The following is a 22,659-nucleotide window of genomic DNA, read 5'->3' on the forward strand; positions in this document are numbered from 1 at the left end:
AAAAAAAAAAAAAAAAAAGAAAAGAAAAAATAATTAAGGTTAAGTAAGATCATAAGGGTGAGGCCGTAGTCCAATATGACTCATGCCCTTATAACAAATGAAACAGACACCAGGCATGGGTGTGCATAGAAGAAAGACTACATGAAGAGGCAGCAAAAGGGTGGCCATCTGAAAGCCAAGGAGAGAAGCCTCAGAAACCAGACTTGTAGACACCTTGATCTTGAACTTCTAGCCTCCAGAACCATAGAAAATAAATTTGTGTTGTTTAACCCACTTATTCTGGGATTTTTTTTTTTATGACAGCGCTAGCAAACTAAAATAGTATATAATTTATTTTTTAGTCCAAATTGCCTTTCATAAATTTTGGGTCAATTTGTGCTCTTTCGGCAGAGTCTAAGAGGGTCTATTTATCTCCTATACTGCTTACTATAAAGTTTTTTAAATTTTCACCAGAATAAAAAATGTATTGTTATGTTAACTTGCATTATTTTCCCCCTATTGAAGGGGAAATATTTTCATAGTTGCATTGGCTACTTTTATTTTATTTCTTTTCTAAGTTTTTTGCCTTTTTTTTTTTTTTTGAGACAGGGTCTCACTCTGTTGCCCAGGCGGGAGTAAAAGTGTCACGATCTTGGCTCACTGCAACCTCTGCCTCCTGGGTTCAAGTGATACTCCTGCCTCAGCCTCCTGAGCAGCTGGGACTATAGGCGTGTGCCACCACACCTGGCTAATTTCTGAATTTTTAGTAGAGATGGTGTTTCTCCACATTGGCCAGGCTGGTCTGAAACTCCTGGCCTCAAGTGATCTGCTCATCTTGGCCTCCCAAAGTGCTGAAATTACAGGGGTGAGCCACTGTGCCCAGCCTCATTTTTATATCAGAGAGCTTGTCTTTTTCTTTATTGGTAGAAGCTCTTTATGTATCAAATATATCCTTTACATATAAAAAATAATCAAAGATATTATCCTTTATCTTTCCAAAAGATTGTTGATATTTTCTCTGGGTTATTACTTATGTTTTCATTTATTTATTAATTTCTCGTTTTCTGGTTTCTCTTCTTGAAATGATAAACATATGTATTTTTATCTACTTTTTTTGTTCTGGACTATATTTAGGGGTAAGATAAAAGGTAGTTATCTTACCTCAACCAATGATGAACCAGTTGTGCCAATACCTTTATTTAATATTTATCCTTTTCCCCAGTTTTAAAATATCCTCTCCATTATATGCTAAAATGTTATGTTATGTGTAGATCTATTTTTGGTCTTTCAATTCTGTTCTTTTGGTCTATTTTGTTTAAATTACACATGAGCTATTGTTTTTCCTCCAGTACAATATGTATTGCTTCTAAGTGCTACATAAATAAGAAAATGAGCCTCTTGATTTCAGTATTTGCCAAGATTCAAATGATTTTCTTTATTTGCTCTGTGTCCTTTTCCCTAATGTAAGCAGATAAGGAGAGGACTCACTTTTTCCTCTGATGTACTCTAATGATGATAAGAATTTAACCTTCTTGGTATTCAGGATTTTAATTCTCTGGTATTTACTGAAATGTCATTCATCGTTTTGATCACAATAAACTAATTTTATAGTAATGTGACTGTCCTAAGAATTTAGATAGCACTTCCATTTTAATTTGCCAATAATTAACTTTACCATTATTTTATGATGTTATCAGTGCTGAGAACAGAACCTTGCAGAAGAACTTTAAGAAAACACCATTCCTTTGGTGGGGGAGGGGGTTGTCTAAGGGAGAAACAGTGTAACAGAATACAGGTGTTTCCCATTGGTCTTAATGCAGCTGTGGGATGCACATTCCAGGTTCGTCTGATGCTGCCCAGGGATGGAGAAATAAAAATGACCTGAATGTTTCTTGTGTGTGTAGCCAGTCTTCCTTCTTTCCCCATAAGTCATTCAGCAACCAAAGATGCCACCCAAACTTTGTGAATGGCTAATGTAATTATGTGGGGAGAGGGACAGAGAAAGACTTTAGAATTTGGGAGAGGAGAGCAACAAAGCGGCCCCAGGAGTTTCAGGGATAGTGGGTAAGGAAATGGCTATTGTCCTTGCTGAGAGTGTACGTCCAAAAACTCACATGGGAGAAAGATCAAAATGGGACTTAATGGTGGCTTCTGTGGTACAGGGCTAGGGTGCTCACACAGCATGAACCAACTCCTAGTATGACTGATGTCTGTCTTTTTTACCTGGGTTCAATGTCAGTTTTGACATTTATTACCTAGTGGCCTTGGACAAGTCTCTTCACTGCTCTGAGCCTCAGTGTCTTCAATTGTGAAATAGAAATAATTATACCTCTTTTAGATGATTGAGAAGGTCAAGCAAGTATTTTAAGCTGATGTGCAGCAGAGTGGCTGGAGCAGTAAATCCCTTTAAAATCATATCTTCATCAAGGAGATGACTATTATAACCTTGTGGTAAGGGACCCATGGTACAATTGAGGAGACGAGAGAATTAAGCCATAAAGATCAGGCATTGAGTCTTAACTCTGCCCTTTGTTAACTGTGTGACCTGGAAAAAAACAGTATACAATCTTTCTGGGATAGAGTCTCCTGATAGGTAAAATGGAGACTAGTAATCCCACAGCAATCTGTGTCTCAGAGTTTTTGTGAGAATAAATTACCTAATGGTTGGGAAAGAGCTTTGAAAACCCTCTAGGTGTTATTTGCCTTTCAAATGTGAGATATTATTATCCCTTAGAGACCTCTTAGCAAGCCCTGAAACCCTGTAGATGTTGCTAGCCCTGACTCTGAAATTATCTGATGGAAGAATTCTCATGGTCCCAGCAAAGAACAGGGAATAGTAGGGGGAAAGTTAATGTGAGTAAGATTTTAACTCATTTAGGAAGAACTTTCAAACAACTGCGGATATGTGATAGATTTCATTTGGGAAAATTTTCCAGATAGCCTGAGCTTCCTAGTGAGACGCTGAGCCCTCTGAAGTTGATGGCATTTTAGCATAAACAGGAGAGATGGTTATCTGTCAGCAATGCTATAGAATGAAAGTTAGCATTGATGAGGAATTTATTCACTGAATAAACATTTAGTATTTTGTCCCCAGAATTTACCACATGCCAGACTTTGTAATTGATAGCAAAATTTAAAAAGATTTGATCCCAGAATGAGATAAAATCCTTGGTTTTTACAGAAATGGCTCCAACCATCTTTCTTTCTTTCACTTTTTTGTTTTAAGTAAAGTATTGAGGAGTTTGCAAAGTCAAGGAAGGATTGAACATCCAAGGGAAGAGAGGAACAAGAACAGGTCAATGGATAATGGAAGTAGGAAAAAATGAACTCTGCTGGAAGAATGATTCAGTTTCAAACTCTTTTGATATTCTGTTAATTCCCTTAAGATTAAAATCTCCTGAAGAAAGAATCTGACCTGATTTTATTTGCTAACCAGAGGAAGGATGTGTATGATGAAAATCTTTATCAACCATTTCATCAGAACCACATGGAATGAGGTGCCAGCATGGTTCTCCATGAAGTGAGTGTTGTTATAGAAAAAAAAAAGAGAGTGAGAGAGAGAGAGAGGAGAAAGAAAAGGAAAAACAAAAGAAAAGAGAAAAGACAAATGTGTATTACATTTCCTGCCCTCAGAGTCCAGAACGGTGGGGGAGACAGACCAGTAAACAAAGACATTGCAGAGCTGTGGGGACACATGTAGAGGGCATCAATTCACCCAGCCTTGGGCTTCAGGAGAGGGAGACGTGAGCTGAATTTTATTTCAAGGGAAGAAGAGGAGGTAGTTAGCTGAAGATGTTGGTGAGGAGAGAAAAGTTTCTCTTAGTCACCTTCTGACTGTAAGATCCCACTATTCTGAGCAGAGGCCCCAGAGCTTCCTTTGCTTTGTGATGCTTTCCATTTTCTATGCTTTTGCTTTTATTCCCCCAACTAGATCATAAACTCCCAAATGTGAGGGCCTGTCTTACATTCCTTGGATCAGCCCTCCTGATGTGAGAACATATGGTTATTGGACTGAACTCATGTAATTACACAGCCCTGGAATTAGTTGTGCCCTCTTCATCCCACAGTCGAATAAATAGGAGCCCAGTTGGCCCAAGTAACTTGCCCCAAGGCTCCACAGCTGGTTCAAAGAATGGCAGTCAAGGGAATGGTTGAAAAAAAATCTTTCTTCTCATTTTAAAATAAGTATTTGGTATATATACTTGACCGGATTATGCATTTATCTATAACTTATTATATGTTCATGTAGTAATCATACTTATGTCAGGATGTAATATGTTATATTCCCTGGCTGGGCTTAGTGTGGTGCTGGATGTATGGGGAGGTGGGAAGGGGGAATTGATCATAGAGTCTCAGAACTGCATAAGTGGAGTTGATCTTATTATAGAATTGTGAATGCCTAAGGGGGTAGAAAGAGACCATAAATGCATGAACCAGATGCATTCAAGGTCCAAGACAAAGGGGAGTGATTGGGACTGTGAAGAACCAGACAATGCATGCACATTGAAGGAAAGAAAACTACTTGGCTCATGCCCATTATTGTGCCATGAAAGAATATGAGTTCAATGTTGCCAAGAGCCTCTAATTTTCAAGAGAAGATAAAAATCTTCATGCACATATAGAATCTTGTGAGTTTAAAAAAAATTGGCAACAAATTAAAAATTTTAAATATAGTACAATGGTATAATCTTTAAAAATCTCCAAACTTTGTTGTCTCTTTGGTTTAAAGGTTTCCCTTACTGTTCTGCCACTATGGTGTGAGTCTTTTTTTTTTTTTCTTTTACCCTGTCACCTAGGCTGGAGTGCAGTAGCGTGATCTCGGCTCCCTGCAACCTCCCCCTCCTGGGTTCGAGTGATTCTCCCGCCTCAGCCTCCCAAGTAGCTGGGATTACAGCCGCCCGCCACCACGCCCGGCTAATTTTTGTATTTTTAGTAGAGACAGGATTTCACTATGTTGGCCAGGCTGGTCTCGAACTCCTGACCTTGTGATCTACCCGCCTCAGCCTCCCAAGTGCTGGGATTACAGGCATGAGCCAATGTGCCTGGACAAAGTGTGAATCTTAATGGAGAAAGAATTTGATATAGAGGAATTTGCTTCCAGTGAGGAAGAAGTAGATGAGGAAATGTGATGGCAGAATTCTTAATAATCTCTCATTCTACCTCCTGCCATATAGCCATATCTTGACAAGGGGTAGAGAAACTAATAATGGAGATATCCATACAGGTACCAGGGGACCCAACAACACAGAAAGCTGGAGCCTACTTCTCTAGGCATTGCTTGGAAGAGTAACTACAAGGCTCTAGAGAATGTTCTGCATTTGACTTGGCACCATGTTCCTTAGAAGAGCATAATATATGTGTGTATAGACATGTCTGGAATAATAGGTCTGAGTGATATTTCTGTTTCCCTAGTGCCTGTTCAGGGAGACCTTAGGATATCACAGGGAGGGAATGCAGAAGTGCCGAGCCCAGGTCACTGAAAGCAACATGGTATCAGTGGTTACAAAGTACAGGGACCATGTCTAGGACCAAACATTTCAGCTATGGAAAGAGCACAATATTCCAAGGACCCAGAGAGACCTGCTACATCTTAGCAGACACTGTACAGGGCTTAAGGCCTCAACCAGCTCTGTGATTTGATAAGAGACAAACTTCAGCAGAATTAAATTTAAAGGAGTTTGATTGAGCAATGAACAATTTGCAAATTGGGCAGCCCCCAGAATCACAACAGATTCACAGAGACTCCAGCGCAGCCACGTGGTAGAAGAAGATTTATAGACAAAGAAAGGGAAATGATGCACAGAGATCGAAAGTGAGGTACAGAATGGCTGGATTGGTTATGTCTTGGCATTTCCTTATTTGAGCCCAGTTTGAACACTCAGCAGTGTATGAATGGTTGAAGTACAGCCACTGGGATTGGCCAAGACTTAGCTATTGTTACAGGCACATACTCCTAAGTTAGGTTTTCAATCTTGTCTACCTATTAAGCTAGGTTGCAGTTCATCCACAAGGACTCAAATAGAGAAATACAGAGTCCTCAGGTCATATTTAGTTTGCTTTAACAGATTCTATAACAGATCTAGAGAAAACAACATAGCCCTAAGGCCACAATGGCATGTAAGCCCTACTTCTTCACCCCTAACCAGGAGCATTTCCAGAGAAGAACCAAGATATCTAAGAGATTCTTTGTACCACAGGAGATGGAGATATCATAAACTGACAAGATTCATTTTTCCACCACTATCCCATGGGAGGCTCATGAGGGCAGTTAGAGGAGTTTTGGAAAGTACAAGAGTCACATCTTCTAGATATATATGATTTGTTTGATGCACAGGGAAACCCAAACATCACTGCTAAGCTGAATCTGGCCCATGGGCTACTGGTTTGCCAACAGGAATCCAATCTCATCATTTAATATAAGAGGAAACCAGGTGGTGGCTCAGGCTTATAATCCCAGCACTTTGGGAGTCCGAGGCAGGTGGATCATGAGGTCAGGAGATGGAGACCGTCCTGGCCAACATGGTGAAACCCCATCTCTACTAAAAATACAAAAATTAGCTGGGCATGGTGGCACTCGCATGTAGTCCCAGCTACTCGGGAGGCTGAGGCAGGAGAATTGCTTGAACCTGGGAGGCAGAGGTTGCAGTGAGCCAAGATCGCACCACTGCACTCCAGCCTGGGTGACAGGGCAAGACTCTATCTCAAAAATAAATAAATAAAAGAGGAAACCGAGACTCAGAGAGGGCATGTGTCTAGAATCCCAAAGTAAGTTTATGCATGTATGCTTTAGGATGCTTTTGGCTCCTGGTAACAGATAACCTGGATAAAAGTAGCTGAAAACATTGGGGTTTATTATGTAAACATAACTAGAATTGTAGGGTAGGCAGTTCCAGGTTCTGCTAACGCAGCAGTTCAACAATTTCAGTGCTCTGAGTTCATTTCTCCAATTCTCTTTGCTTTTCTCCTCATTGTCACAAAAAGGCAGCCCTGCTTCAGGCATCACATCCTCACATTCCAGCATATAGGGAAGAAAAGAGATTTTCATCAGAACTGGAAGTCTTTTCCAGAAGCTCCATTTTGTCTCAGTTAACAAAATTGTGTCATAGGCCCACTGCTAAACCAGTCATCTGCAAGAAAGAATGAGATTATCCTGGTTGCTTTGAACAATCATGATCCACCCTGTGGGTTGAACCCACCTTCCCTGAGCATGTTGTTACAGGTTATCTAAACCAAGTCAGGAACTTGTTCATGAGACAGGGACTGTCACACTGTTGGAGTGGCACTGGCCCCTGTGGAGTGGGAAGCAGGGTCCAGCTCTCCTGAATCCTCAGCTCCCACACCCAGCGCCCATGAGGAGGAGGCTCCTATCAGCTCATAACAATTGTTTGTGAACCTGTCTGCCCATGCTATGGATTGAGTGTTCATGTATCCTCCTGTTTCCTAAATTCATATGTTGAAGCTCTAATCCCATGTGATGATGTTTGGAAATGAAGTCTTTGGGAAGTGATCTGGTTTAGTTCTGTGTCCCCACCCAAATCTCATCTTAAGTTGTAATCCCCACCTGTCAAGGGAGGGACCTGGTGGGAGGTGATTGGATCATGGGAGTGGATTTCCCCTTTGCTCTTCTCATGATAGTGAGTTCTCACAAGATCTGGTTGTTTAATAAGTGTCTGGAGCTTCCTTCTGATCTTTCTCTCTCTCCTGCCACCCTGTAAGATGTGCCTTGCTTCCCCTTTGCCTTCTTCCATGATTGTAAGTTACCAGAAGCCTCCCCAGCCATGTGGAACTGTGAGTCAATTAACCCTCTTTAGTTTATAAACTACCCAGGCTCCGGTGATATCTTTATAGCAGTGTGAAAATGGACTAATTCAGGAGGTGAATAGCTTTAGATGAGGTCATTGAGGGTAGAGTCCCATGGTAAGATTAGTGCCCTTTTTAAGAGGAGGAAGACACCAGAGCTTCTTCTCTCTGTTCCATGGGAGGCTACACAAGAAGGTGATTGCCTACAAGCCAAGAAGACGGTCCTCACCAAGGGCCAAATCTGCTGGCATCTTGATTTTGGACTTCCCAGCCTCCAAAACTATGAGAAATAAATTCCTGTTTAAGCTGCCCAGTCTATGGTATGTTGTTGTAGCAGCTCAGGCTAAGACGGCCTTTTCTCAGAAACTTAGCAAAAGCAGCAGAAGATATTTTAATAATCTTCCTAAATGACCCATGTGTTCTATTTTCAAATAAAATAACCTGAAAATACATAATAATTAATCTAACACATATAATATATATTATATAATAATATATTAGATTTAATATATAGTACATATTATATACTATATAATGTAGTATACAGGACTGTATTATTATAGTCCTGTACAAATATTTAGTATATATTTCACATAGATGATTTCATGTAAATCATTCCACATAAATGATCTCACCACAATGAGGTCAGTGCCTCCAACTTTATCATACAGATTATGAAACTGAGAACCAGAGAAGTTTAGTATTTTGCCCCATCACTCAACTCACAAGTAGTCCACCCAACATTAGGGAAGGCACAATTTACCTAACTAAAGGAGAGTCTTCACCCAAGGACTTTCCATTGTATTCAAATCCTTTACAGATTTGGGGCATGCAAATATCCAGCGCAGTGCACTCTTTTGAAGCTCATAGTATTTTAAAAAAAAATTTAAAGAACCATATTTAGGTCGTTCATTTTATTATTTGTTCCCCTAGAGTTTTCTCTGAAGTGTTACTCTAAAATATGTCATTCTATTAATGTCTTTCTTATTCCCTTTCCCAATCCTCCAAAGCTTTAAAAGATTTTACCTTTGTCAAGTGCAGAGATTGTCTTGATTTCTTAAAGTGAGAAAAATATGCCTGGATGTTTGACAAGGAGTTCCGCCAACCTCACAGACAAAACCAGCAGGTATTTGAGTCTCTGAGGCATCTCCAAAGAGGAGGCCCAGAGAGGGCCCCGCACACAGGTTGGTAGACAGGCCTCTTGCTTTGGCTCAGCATCTAATTCTCTCAGTCCTGTCCTCTTGGTGCCCAGTGGGGCTGGGTTGGGAAATGGCAGGCACCCTTGTCTGAACTCAGCCAGGCAGCCCTGCATTCCAGTGCCAGTTCTTGGGGTACTGGCCAAGTGACCATGGGCAAGTCTCTTCACCTCCACTCCAAACCTCAATTAACCCATTTGTAAACTGGATACAATCATACCCAAATCCTAAGATTGTTATGAGGATGAGATGAGCTGTCTGTAAAGCACTAATCACTAATCTGATGCTTGAGGTGTGATTGATGCTCCGTGACTAGTAGCTGCAATTATTATCATTATCATTAGTCCAAATTCCATGGCTAAGTCCCTGTATGGTCTTAGCATCTTCTCAAGCCATTACCCTTCCCTGCTCAGGCAAGGGAGATCAAGGAGAAGGAAAAAAAGGAGAGGAGACTTGAATTCCTACTAAATAAAGACCTGCTGGCAAACCCAAGGATAGAGAATATCCTGATTTCAAATGCTGGAAGTGCTGGTATCATGTGAAAGAAGGGTGAAGACTGGGTCATGTGTCCCTAAAAAGGAAACCAGGACCAAGGAGTGGAGGCTGCAGGAGGACAGGTGTCAGGTGGTATCAGGAACCAAATTGTCACAGTCCGTTGGCCAGACATGGATGGGGCTGCCTGGTAAGGCGGGAAGCTTTGTTTCCCTGAAGATGTACAAGCTGAATGGGATGATCACTTGTAATATAGACTTGTTTTGGTGGTTTTTGTATATGTGTGTGTGGTCATGACCTAGTTTTGAGACCCAGGCTAGAAGCTGCTCAGTTCTCCTTCTTGAGAAGCTGATAAATTCTACAATCCCAACCACTTCCCTTACTGTGTTCCCACACTTTGAGCCACTACCCACCCACTCTAACTACCCCAGGGCCAGGTGCCAGACAACTAGGGACAGCTGCTATGCCACAGAGCACCCTGGAATTACCCAAACTAGCCAATCCTAACCCCGTGTGCCCTGCCTTGCCCTTTCCTTACCTCAGAAACTATAGTGAAGTATCTTGCCATAGTCCCCCCACCTCTCTCTGTGACCAACCCTGATGCCTCTCTGAGTGGCCCTGCACAGTAGGCTATGTTCTCCTCAGAGAACTGTGAGTGTAATGAAACCTCTGAGCTTTCCCAGCGTCTCTCTTTAGACCTGCGCCTGGTTTTACCATACCTCACCAAGGTAATATGATTAAAACACCACCTTCCAAGGATGTTGCAGAGGTTGCACATATTAAGAGATTAGGTCAGTGTTTCTCAAAGCTTGCTGCATTATACACCACAGATTCCCACTGTCCTCTCTGCCCTCCCCAGGTCTGATTCAGTAGGTTTGAGGTCGCCCCTAGGGAGTCTGAATTTTAACCAGCTCTCTAGTTGATTCTGACTAGGCAGCCTATGAACCTGCTCTCCTTCAAACCCATGATTCTGTAATTGTTAAGAAGAAAAGAAAATAGAGATCACTAAGAGAGTAAAAATAGTCATGTTAATTAGACCCACATAAAGCCATAGTTTACAAAGTGCTTTCATAGGCTTCCCTCAGTTAACCTTCACAGTAGTCCTAGGGAGTGAATATTGTTATAGCACCTGATTTACAGGGAAATCTGAGAGTACCCCCTACCCCCAGGGTCTGAAGGCCAGTAAGTGATAGGGTAGGATTTGAACTCTGCTGAGTTTCTCTTCAAAGCCCAATATCTATCACAGAACAAGGAAACCGACATTTAAGGAACCTTCATTGTGATAGATAAGGAAAAGAGAACAACCTGCTAAAACTAAAACAAATATTCTACATTTTAGCTCTCAGTCCCTGGCTTGCTTGAACTTATTAAACACCCAGTTATTCCTCACTGATGTGGGTGAGAGCAGCTGCAGCAACCCACAAGTTTCAGGTGGGTCCAACCTCAAGCCCATTTCTAAAACTCTGTGGGACCTTTATATGTGATGGTGACCATATCTGACCACCTGCTTCTTGGAGGTGCTAGTTTTTCTTTATTTGGAAATCCAGTTCATCCAAAGTAGCTGGAGCTTTGAATGAAGACCAACTCCTTTCATAGCAAATTATTCATGTATTCAGGCAATGATTCAGCAGCAGGTAGCAAATGCTGACTGTGTGCAAAGGGCTTGACTGTCTCACTTCAGAGAATTAGAAGGGAAGTCAGACATTTAGTTCTAGGCTCAAGGGAAAGAACAGATGCAAATCCACACGAACCCTCCTACCAGAAGTAAATGCATGTGTAGCAAATGAGTGTGTAACCAAATTAATACATTAAGTAGTATAAGTTAACCTTGCACTATTCATCTATATCTCTAATGCATCCTCCCATTGGCAAACACGAGGAATTTACTTATGGAATCATATGTGGCATATACTGAGCACCTGCAAAGTGTCAGTGAAAAGGGCTCAGATAGATGAGCTGAGATTCAGAGAGGTTAAGGGATTTGTCTGATGTCCCCTAGTTTATAAGTGGCAGAGGCCAGGCATGTGCCCCTTGGAACATAAGTTCTATGAAGATAAGTGTCCAGCCTGGATCAGTGCCCTGCGCAGTAAGCATTAGTTAGATCTAATCCAGGAAAGCCTGTAACTCCAATGCCCATGCAGCTTTCTTCACTGAACTCATAGGGTAAGCAGTTGGTGCTCCCCTGTCTGGATGTAGCAGTGCCAGAAGCTTTGGCCTGGCATCTCTGCAGATCCAAGACCTGCACAGTGGACATGCTTCATGCCAAAGAAGCCTGGTACCAGAAGCTCCTTGATTTGATAGAAAATTCAAAAATAGACGCATCTGAAGATCCCTCAGCACAGCCCCCCGCTGTGGCCATGGAAGAACCCTCTGGCACAATTTTGATTTGCGAGTCCCTGACATGACCTAATTTAACTTCTTTCATTTGCATGATAAATGAAAATGCCAAAATGGAGTCCCAAAGGGCTTTCTCTGCTCACTGACAGGCACCTCAGCCTAGTGGCTGCCTGGCGGTGGCAGTGGAGATGGCACCTCTGTTGACCCCAGCTGGGGACACTCTTCAGCCTTCACATGGAGATGCGTTGGCTTCAGAACCAGCTCGTGTATATTTCCTCTGCTTGTCGGGGCACATTTTCAGGTCACGTCCGGTTTCTAGGAAGAACTTAAGGGAGGAAATGTCAAGGAGCCCTAAGCTGGACTAAAGAGGATGCAAAACGGCATTTTTGAGGGAATGGCAGCATCAGATCACTAGGGAACATACTAAATATGCACAATCCAGAGTCTGCCCTCAGAAATTTGGATTCAGCAGGTTTTGTGGAGCCGGGAATCTGCATTTTTAACAGCCCCCCCTTTCCCTAGAGGATTAAGATATGGGTTGAGGAGAGCTGGACTGTGGCTTCAGTTGGTTCTCACCACCCACACATGTGGCCTTAGGAAAGTGTTACAACCTCTCTGAGCCTCTGTTTCTTTAAGGGAGTAACAATACCTACTGCATCGTTTATAGTGAGAACCAAACGATACAATTAATTTTTAGTGTTCACTAATCAATTAAAGGTTGGATATTATTAAAAGGCTGTAAACAACTGAATTTTGAAAAGGCTTGTTTTGTTTTTTAGGAAGCCTCCAGCCACACACTGGATCGGGAGGGTTAGCAATCCCAGGCTGTCAACCACGGAGTCTCCAACTAGTTTCCCAACCTCTCCAAGCTTCAGTGTCTTTATCTATAAAATGGGAACTTTTCTAATACCCATCTTTCTGAGCTGTTACGAGGAGGAAATGAAAAGCCTAGCTGATAAACAGTGCTGTAAGTTATAAAGCACTTTGCAGATTTGCCTTGATTTGTGTAATAGCAAAAATGATCTGAATGGGCACCAAAGTGTCCCCTATCAGCAGCCCTGATGGCCTGCTTTCCCGAGCATTACAGACTTATTTCCAGCCGCAGCATCCATTTGTATGCAGACAATTATTGTGCAGTAGGCCTTTACCGCTGCTCCTGCACGGAAGGTGCTAGCTGCAATCTCGTTTACATTATTAATTTGCTTAGTAAACCCTTTCAAGTCAAGTTCACGTAGAGGTGAGCTGGGAAGCAGCCACAGTAGATAAGCCTGCAGGGTGGGGAAGAGAGCCTGTAAGGCAAACGTGTGGCAAGCGGCCGAGGGCACATATTGCTCATAGGAAGCTAGGAAGCCCCAAGTCTTAGTGTCTTTGCCAGTCTTCCACCCACCTCAGAAAAACAGACATGGTTTTTTGGATTTTTAAAATTTTTATTATTGTTTGTTTCGTTGCTCTAGGGTGTATATATCATCACCTGTATTAGTTTCCTAGTGCTGCTATTTTAAAAGTACCTCAGATTGAGTCTTAAAACAACAGATATCTATCATCTCACAGTTCCAGAGGCCAAAAATCTAAAATCGAGGTGTGGACAGGGTCATAGTCCTTCTGTAACTGGTAGGAGATAATCCTTCCTTGTCTCTTCCTAACTTCTGCATTTGCCAGCAATCCTTAGTGTTCCTTGTAAATGCATCATTCCAATCTCTATCTCTTCCTTCACATGGTCATCTTCTCCCTGAGTCTGTCTTCTTCTTAAAATGACAGCAGTCATATTGGATTAATGGCCCAGCCTACTCCAGTATAAGCTTGTCTGAACTTAAGTACAGCTTCTCTTTGACTCATGATGGGGTTATATCCCAATAAGCCCATTGCATAGTAAGTTGAAGATATCGTCAGTTGAAAATGCATTTAGTACACCTAACCTACCAAATCTCATAGCTTAGCCTGGTCTAGCTTATGTGTGCTCAGAACATTTGCATTAGCATACAGTTGGACAAAATCATCTAACACAATTCTAGTTTATAATAATGAAACTAAAAATGTTATGATTGAAAATAAAATAATAAAATAAAAGATAAAAATCTAAAATGTGAAGTACGATTTCTACTGAATGTGCATTAGTTTAACAATCACAGCGTCAAAAAAATCATAAATTGAACTATTTTAAGTTGGGGACTACCTGTAATTATATCTGGAACGAACTTATATCCAAATAAGCTTGCTTTCTGAAGTACTAGGGGTTAAGACATCAACATATTTTTTGCGGGGTGAACCTAATTCAAGCCCTAACACCACCTCCATACAATAGTTTTACCTCCTTGCTTATTAATTATCAGAATATAAACTTCATGAGAGCAGAGACTCTGTTCATTGCTGTTTCTCCAGGGTATAGACCAGAACTCAGCATGTAAGATAACTCAATAATGACTTGCTAAATTAAAGAATGGCTTACAGTCTGCAGCCTGGCTAAGGAAATAAACATAAAGTTTGAGGGGATTACAGTCTTAGGTTCATAGCTCAGCCCCAGTACAGTACTCTGTTTTTGCACTAGCTTCTTAACCTCTCTGCAGCTCTGTTTTTTCATTTCTATAACAGACATGGCGACATTTCACTGTTACCATTTTCACTGAACTGTTCTGAAGCTATGCTTTATCTGATGCTATTTGCATTTTCTACATCATGTGACTCCAATTCTCTAGTATCCACTTTCAGCTCTGTTTTCAACTTTTCGATTTCAGACAAAGTATATTCTCTCTCTCAGAGACTTGGTTTTCCAGTCTATGAGGTTGAGAATTGTACCTCCTAGCCCACATCACAGAGTTTTTAGGAGACTGTGCTACAGCAATGTATGCAGAAGCATTTTGACAACTAAATAGACGTAGTATTTTTATTATCAACTTAAAGGTGCTATTAACACTATTCAACATTTATGTTGCTTCTTTATCAGGTTTAAAAAGCATCATTTACAATTTTGTTTGTGATTCTTTTTTATAGAGGAGTATTTGACGAAGCCCAGCAAAGTTAAGAAATTTGCATAAGATCACAGGACTATTTGCAAGGTGCCCACTGAAAGCCACTCAGTTCCTGGTGCTCCCTTCACCCTGCTCCCTCTTCTCTACCAAGCTTGTGACCATACTGGGGAGACCCAGCAATGAGGTCAGCAGTTTCATCCATTTATGTAAATATTGGTAGAAGATTACCAACAACCTCTAATTAGTTCATTTCATTTCCTCCTTCTCCTTCTCCATAAGGTATATTTTATATGGATGAGGAAATAGAGATTTCCTCTATTTCTATAAAGTGCCCAGAAAGCAAGAATGGCAGGCCCTGCCTACAAGTCCTGAAGATTAGGACTGTGTGATTGTGTTTCCAGGAGCCACCCATGAGGCCCTAATCCCTGCCACCTGTGGATTTTGCTATGCCCAGTTCTTGAGCCAAGCCAACCAGTGGGCACTACCCAATAGGAAGAACCCCACCAACAGGTGGGATCTAGCATCTATTTCGTGACCTGGGTCCTGGGGTTCTAGTCTAGATATCTGCCTGCCTACAAAGCTGCAGTCTTCCCTCCTAATCTCTAGCTACCTTGATTAGCTAGGACACAAGCCTGGAGAGGAGCAAAGGTTCCTGAAATTTTCAAGGGCTCTGAAATCAAAATGAACCAGAAATTGAATCTCATACTGGTCATTTTGAACCTGTGTGATTTAGGAGAAATGCTTAATTACTTTGAAGTTACTTTTCTCTTCTAAAAAATGGGGATTAAGAATAGAATTAAGAGAGATAATATATGGACAGCACATAGTTTTTGGCACAAAGTAGAAATTCAATAAATGCTTGCTACTTTGCTTCCCATTCTCCACTTTAACCAGGGCCTGCCAAATTCACATCCTGTTTAGCAGCAGCCCTACCAAGCTTCCAGTCCTGCTTTTCCCCTCTGTACCTCCTGCAAATCCTCCAGCCATACCCTCTTTATGCCCTGTCCCCAAGCACTGGTTAGGTCGTGATGAAACCAAAGGACTACTACTACCTGATAGCAACCATGGCCTTCTCCCCAGGGACCTCTACTTCTGTGTCCACTTCACCTGGATATCAGAATCCACTTGAGTTGAACACAAGTTTGGAAATATCCCTAGGATAATGCAATATGGACTTCTGGCATATCTGGTTACCATCCTTCCAGAATCATTCTTCTCTAAGAATCACTCTTCTTTTTTCTTCTGGCCACCATTGAGTACTCAGGGTGCCCCACAGCCCAAGCCACATGAGTTTTGAGACCACTTTCCCCATCTCAGTAATCAGGGAGAGTGTTTATTCCTTATTCAATCTTTTTACTAATACTTCGCTCATTAATTTAACACATTTATGGTGCACATACTGCATGCCAGGACTCGTGTTAGGTGTGAGGAACCAAAAATAACGAAGTTACGTTATTTTTGGAATTTGGAATGATTATGAACAGAGGTGGGATGACTGGGGAATCCAGCCACATTCCAGCAACTTCTCCAGCCTCCTGGACGCTGTAACCATACGGAGACTCAGTGGCCCAGGGAATGGCTGCTAGGGTCCTTCATTGCAACAAGGATTTATACCACAATGAATATTTGTAGGACATAGTTAAGAGATTATCCTAATGTGTGGTCAAGTCCATTGATGTCCAAACTCAGAGACAGCTTCTATTTGTTTAGACCAATAACATGCACTTAAAGTATTAGTGAGCCAATTGTTTTATGGGTGCTGGGAGTTTGCTCTCCCTTTAGGTTTTATGCAGGTCTGAAAATATTTGAGGATTCTGACTCAGGATCAAATAATAATAATTATTTATTATTATTATTATAAATAATAATTATTATTAAATATTATTAAAATAATAATAATATCAATAATAATAATTAATTATAATATGGCCAGGCATGGTGGTTCATACCTGTAATCCCAGCACTTTCAGAGGCTAAGGTAGGGGGATTGCTTGAAGCCAGGAGTTTGAGATCAGCCTGGGCAAAATAGTGAGACCACATCTCCACATAAAGCATTAAAAAAAAAAAGAAAAATCAGCCAGGTGTGATGGTACACACCTGTAGTCCTAGCTACTTGGAAGGCTGAGGCAGGAGGATCCCTTAGGCCCAGAAGTGGGAGGCTGCAGTGAACTCTGATTGTGCCACTGCACTCCAGCCTGTCTCTAAAAAAACATCAAAAAGTAAAAATTATAATAAATATGATCATTGATATATAGTTTGGGTATTTGTCCCTGCCCAAATCTCTTTTTGAATTTTAACCCTCGATTCTGGAGGTGGAGCCTGGTGGGACACATTTGGGTCGAGAGTGGATCCCTCATGACTTGGTGCTGTCTTCAAGATAGTGAGTCCTTGAAAGATCTGGTCGTTTAAAAGTGTGTGGCACCTTTCCCTCCACTCTGCCTCTTGCTCCTGCTTTTGCCATTTCACATGTCTGCTCCCCCTTCACCTTCTGCCATGATTGTAAGCCTCCTGAGGCCTCCCTAGAAGCTGAGCAAATGCCAGCACTGTGCTTCCTGTAATGCCTGCAGAACCATGAGCCAAGTAAGCCTCTTTTCTTTACAAATTACCCAGTCTCAGGTATTTCTTTATAGCAACGCAAGAATGGCCTAACACAATTATGTAAAAACTCCATTTATTGAGGGCTTATTATATCCCAGGCACTAAACATTTATATGGATTAACTCATTTAGTCCTCACAACAGCCCTATAAGGAAGCTAACACTCTTATCCTTATGTTATAGATGGGAAAACTGAGGCACAGAGAAGCTGTAACTTGCCTGTTATGGTATAGCTAGAAAGTATCATAGCAAGGAAGCATTCTGGCTCCAGAGCCCACACTCTTAAATTGGGTATGTGCTTGCATTAAGCACCTCACAAAAATTATTCAGTCCTCTCCACTCTAGGAAGAAGGTGTGGTAATTCCTGTCTTACAGATGAGGAAACAGAATCCCATGGTTAATGACACGCTCAAGATCCCACGGCTAGTCAGTAGTGGGGTGGGGATTTAAACTTAGGTGGCCTTGCTAGAGTCACATGCTTGGCCGCCATGTGAGAGTTTCATTCGTGTGGCTTTGGCCTGACCTTGCCCACAGCTGAAGCTTTTTGATTTCCATCTGCAGGTTCAGGATTTGTTTTCTAGACCTCTGGGCCCTAAAACTAAGTAAATGTATTTCCTCACTTCCTTAATGCTAGAGCCACTCGCAGCTGGCCAGGACTGTCACCTTCAGGATTTGTCAAGGACTGTCCATGCTTGAACCATCACAACATTCCTTTAGCACTTAAAATTGTATTTTCCAAAGCACCTTCCATGGGATAATGTATTGGTTCTCCAGATCACCCCATGAGAATGAGAGAGGCAGAGGCTGGCTGCTCTCTCCCGCTGAAGAAGGCTGCAATGAAGGAGGCTTTCCCCACAGTGACTGCTCCGTAACCAGACCTGGGGCTAGAACCCAAATCCCAGAGTTACTTTAGCAGTGCTTATTTCCCTGTTTAATTCCTGTTCAGAGAGAAGTGATCTAAGCTCAGCTTTCCCCCGCTATTTTGCCCAACACTTGTAATCAGGATGTTTCACATCTCCCAATGCCTTTATCACCTGAAAAATTAGGAACACATGGTTGTTTTTCTTCTTCTAGCCCAACATTCTTTTCCAGCTGGGAGGAGGGCCCTAGGCTCAAGCACTGTAATTTTTTTGAGAGGATTTAATGTACCTCTCTCAAATTCCTAGCACATTTTGGAACACAATTTAAAACAGCTAGTCTATGCCATGTCCATGTATTCTTACCCAATTTCTCAACTACTGGGTTGCAAGGTTATCCTCTGTGCAAATTCCATGCAGTGAATAGAGGGCTGGTGTACAAAGACTTTGGTTTTCCCATCTGTAAAATGGGTGTTAAGGATGAAACTAAAGGCAGGGAGAACACAGGGGGCTGAATTACATAATTAAGATCCTTCTCATCCTATTGTTCAATTACTATTAAACATCTTGCACAAGGATGCCCACTTTCACCATTTCTATTCAACATAATACTGGATGTCCTAGCCAGAGCAATCAGATAAGAGAAAAAAATAAAGGGCACCCAAATCAGTAAAGACGAAGTCAAACTGTCACTGTTCGCTGATTACATGGTGATATACCTAGAAAACCCTAAAGGCTCATCCATAAAGTCCGTAGAACTGATAAATGAATTCAGCAACATTTCAGTATAAAATTAATGTACACAAATCAGTAGCTCTGCTATACACCAGCGGTGACCCAGCTGAGAATCAAATCAAGAATTGAGCCCAATTTATAATAGCTGCAAAACAATTAATAGATAAAATATATAGGAATCTACCTAAGCAAGGAGGTGAAAGACCACTACAAAGAAAACTACAAAACACTGCTGAGAGAAATCATAGACGACACAAACAAATGAAAACACATCCCATGTTCATGGATGGGTAGAATCAATATTGTGAAAAAGACCATACTGCCAAAAGCAGTCTACAAATTCAATGCAATTCCCATCAAAATACCATCATTCTTCAAAGAACTAGAAAAAACAATCCTAGTTTTTTGAAGGGGTGAGAGATAAAATTCATACGGAATTTTAAAAGAACCTGCATAGCCAAAGCAAGACTAAGCAAAAGGAACAACTCTGGAGGCATCACATTACCCAACATCAAACTATAGTCACCAAAACAGCATGGTACTAGTATAAAAATAGACATACAGACCAATGGAACATAAAGAGAACCCAGAAATAAAGCCAAATACTGATAGTCAACTAATCTTCGACAAAGCAAACAAAAACATGAAGTGGGTGTATCAGTAAGGGTTCTCTAGAGGGATAGAACTAAAGGAATATATATATATACACACACATACACATATGTATGTGTGTGCATGTGTGTGTGTATATATATATTTATATATATAAAGGGGAGTTTGTTAAGTATTCACTCACATGATCACAAGGTCCCACAATAGGCTGCCTGCCCAGTGAGGAGCAAGGAGAACCAGTTCGAGTTCCAAAACTGAAGAACTCGGAGTTCAATGTTCGAGGGCAGGAAGCATCCAGCACGGGAGAAAGTTGTAGGCTGGGAAGCTAGGCTAGTCTCTCTTTTCACACTTTTCTGCCTGCTTATATTCTATAGCTGTGCTGACAGCTGATTAGATTGTGCCCACCTAGAATAAGGGAGGGTCTGCCTTTCCCAGCCCACTGACTCAAATGTTAATCTCCTGTGGCAACACCCTCACAGACACACCCAGGATCAATACTTTATATTCTTCAATTCAATCAAGTTGACACTCAGTAATTAACCATCACAAGTCCACTGCTTGTCAACTTGAACCCATGAGCATCTCCTGAGATCATACATAATCTTCAAATAAAGACAATAATAAGGCTGTAGCTACACCTAACGTAATACAATTATCCTTTGTACAACGGGAAATGCACCAATCCCCAACCCAAATACTATTACATAAAGTTAACAATACTTAAATGCTGATTCAAAATTGATAAATCTTATGTCACATGATAAAGGATAAAGGAAATAAAATGAAGATATTTTCTTAATACAAGTGTATACATGCACAAACATCTTTTTAAAGAAAGAAGGAGAAAATACTCATGATCATTTCAGTCCTCATTTCTGCAGCTGGTCATGTGGGTTGCAGCTGATATTGATGACTACCTTCTTCTACTACCCATTCTGTATTCCCTTTGCCTTTAGCAAACACCTCAGCAGGCCGTTTTTTTTGTTTTTTTGTTTGTTTGTTTGTTTGTTTGTTTTGTTTTTTCTGGTGGAGTGACCCAAACCTTATTCCTGAAGGGTCTGGGTCATTTGTTGTCCTGCCCGGATTGGACTGTTGTAGTTTCCCATTGACCTTAATCATAGGGCATGGTAATACTAAGAGACACCCTAATGGCCTCCTGTTTTTGTATATACTCTTCCTTACCTCCGTTGTAGAGTAGTAGACTGATTTCATCTTGATAGTCTGGGTCAATCACCCCAGCCAACACTGTGACTCCTTTCTTAGCCTTTTAACTTAAAGTTAGGAGGAGCCCAAAGTGTCCAGGTGGCAATCTTAACTACCAGGTTAATAGAATCATTATTGTATCTCCTGGTGGCAGCATCTCTCCTTCTGGAACTAAGACCACCAGGTCAGCAGAATGTAATGTCGTGGAAACAGGAAGCAAAAATTTTGCTAGTGGATCACTAGCGGTGATGGTGAGTGGTGCCACTTCCACTTCCATCCTTTGATTCCTGGATGCATGAATCTTGGCTATGGGAGACACAGTGCCATATATTGGATGCTGATTCAGAGCATACATGGTCTTCTGGACATGCCACAGCCTTGCAAAGTATTGTCACCTAGTTGGCATTGTAATTGTGACTTCAAAAGGTCATTCTGCTGTTCTATCAATCCAACTGCTTTGAGATGATGGGGAACATGGTAAGACCAGTGAATTGTGAATTCCACGAGCATGAGTCCACTGCCACACTTCTTTTTTTTTTTTTTTTTGAGACAGAGTCTCAGTCTGTCACCCAGGCTAGAGTACAATGGCACGATCTCAGCTCACTGCAACCTCTGCCTCCCTGGTACAAGGGTTTCTCCTGCCTCAGCCTCCTAAGTAGGTGGGATGACAGGCATCCTCCAGCACGCCTGGCTAGTTTTTGTATTTTTAGTAGAGATGGAGTTTCACCATGTTGGCAGGCTGGTTTCAAACTCCTGAACACAGGTAATCCACCCGCCTTGGCCTCCCAAAGTGCTGGGATTACAGGTGTGAGCCACCGCACCCGGCCTGCCACACTTCTTTGGCCATAAAGTGAGTGCCTTTGTCAGATACAATACTGTGTGGAATACCATGACAGTGGATAAGGCATTCCGTGAGTCCACAGATGGTAGTCTTGGCAGAAGCATTGCATATGGGATAGGCAAACCCATATCTGGAGTAAGTGTCTATCCCAGTGAGGACAAACCTCTGCCCTTTCCATGATGGAAGAGGTCCGATATAATCAACCTGCCACCAGGTAGCTGGCTGATCACCCCAAAGAATGGTGCCATATCAAGGGCTCAGTGTTGGTCTCTGCTGCTGGCAAATTGGGCACTCAGCAGTGGCTGTAGCCAGGTCAGCCTTGGTGAGTGGAAATCCATGTTGCTGAGCCCATGCGTAACCTCCATCCTGGCCACCATGGCCACTTTGTTCATTGACCCTTTGGGTGAAGACAGGGGTGGCTTGGGAAAGAGGCTGAGTGGTGTTCACAGAATAGGTCATCCTATCCACTTGATTATTAAAATCCTCATCTGCTGAGGTCACCTCTTGGTGAGCATTCACATGGGATACAAATATCTTCATAGTTTTTAACCACTCAGAGAAGTCTATCCATGTACCTCTTCCCCAAATTTCTTTGTCACCGATTTTCCAATCATGCTTCTTCCAAGTCCCTGACCATCCAGCCAAGCCATTGCGTACAGCCCTGAATCAGTATATAATTGCACATCTAACCATTTCTCCTCCCATGCAAAGTGCACAACCAGGTTCACTGCTCAAAGTTCTGCCCACTGGGAAGATTTCCCTTCACTGCTGTCCTTCAGGGATGTCCTGGAAAGGGGCTGTAGTGCTACAGCTGTCCACTTTTGGATGGTGCCTGCATATTGTGCAGAACCACCTGTGAACCAGGCCCCAGTCTTCTCTTTCTCTGTCAACTGATCATAGGGAACTCCCCATGAGGCCACTGGTGCAGGCTGAGGGAGAGAAGGCAGTGGGGCAGGAGTGAAGACCATGGGCATTTGAGCCACTTCCTCATGTAACTTACTTGTGCCTTCAGGACCTGCTCAAGCCCAATCACATATATACCAC

The 22,659-nt window shown here is 41.8% G+C and overlaps 1 protein-coding gene and 1 pseudogene across 1 annotated transcript in view; both read left to right on the forward strand.

The window, feature by feature from the left end:
- Nucleotides 1-11,872, forward strand: part of LOC108532952 (40S ribosomal protein S20-like) — a 45,998-nt pseudogene extending 34,126 nt beyond the window's left edge.
- The window catches only part of DAB1 (DAB adaptor protein 1), a 1,277,266-nt gene that overhangs the window by 674,818 nt on the left and 579,789 nt on the right, over nucleotides 1-22,659 (forward strand). The gene's annotated exons all lie outside the window — the stretch shown is intronic.

The sequence above is a fragment of the Rhinopithecus bieti genome, unplaced genomic scaffold, assembly GCF_001698545.2.
Source record: "Rhinopithecus bieti isolate Rb0 unplaced genomic scaffold, ASM169854v2 scaffold_6380, whole genome shotgun sequence".
NCBI classification, from domain to species: domain Eukaryota; kingdom Metazoa; phylum Chordata; class Mammalia; order Primates; family Cercopithecidae; genus Rhinopithecus; species Rhinopithecus bieti.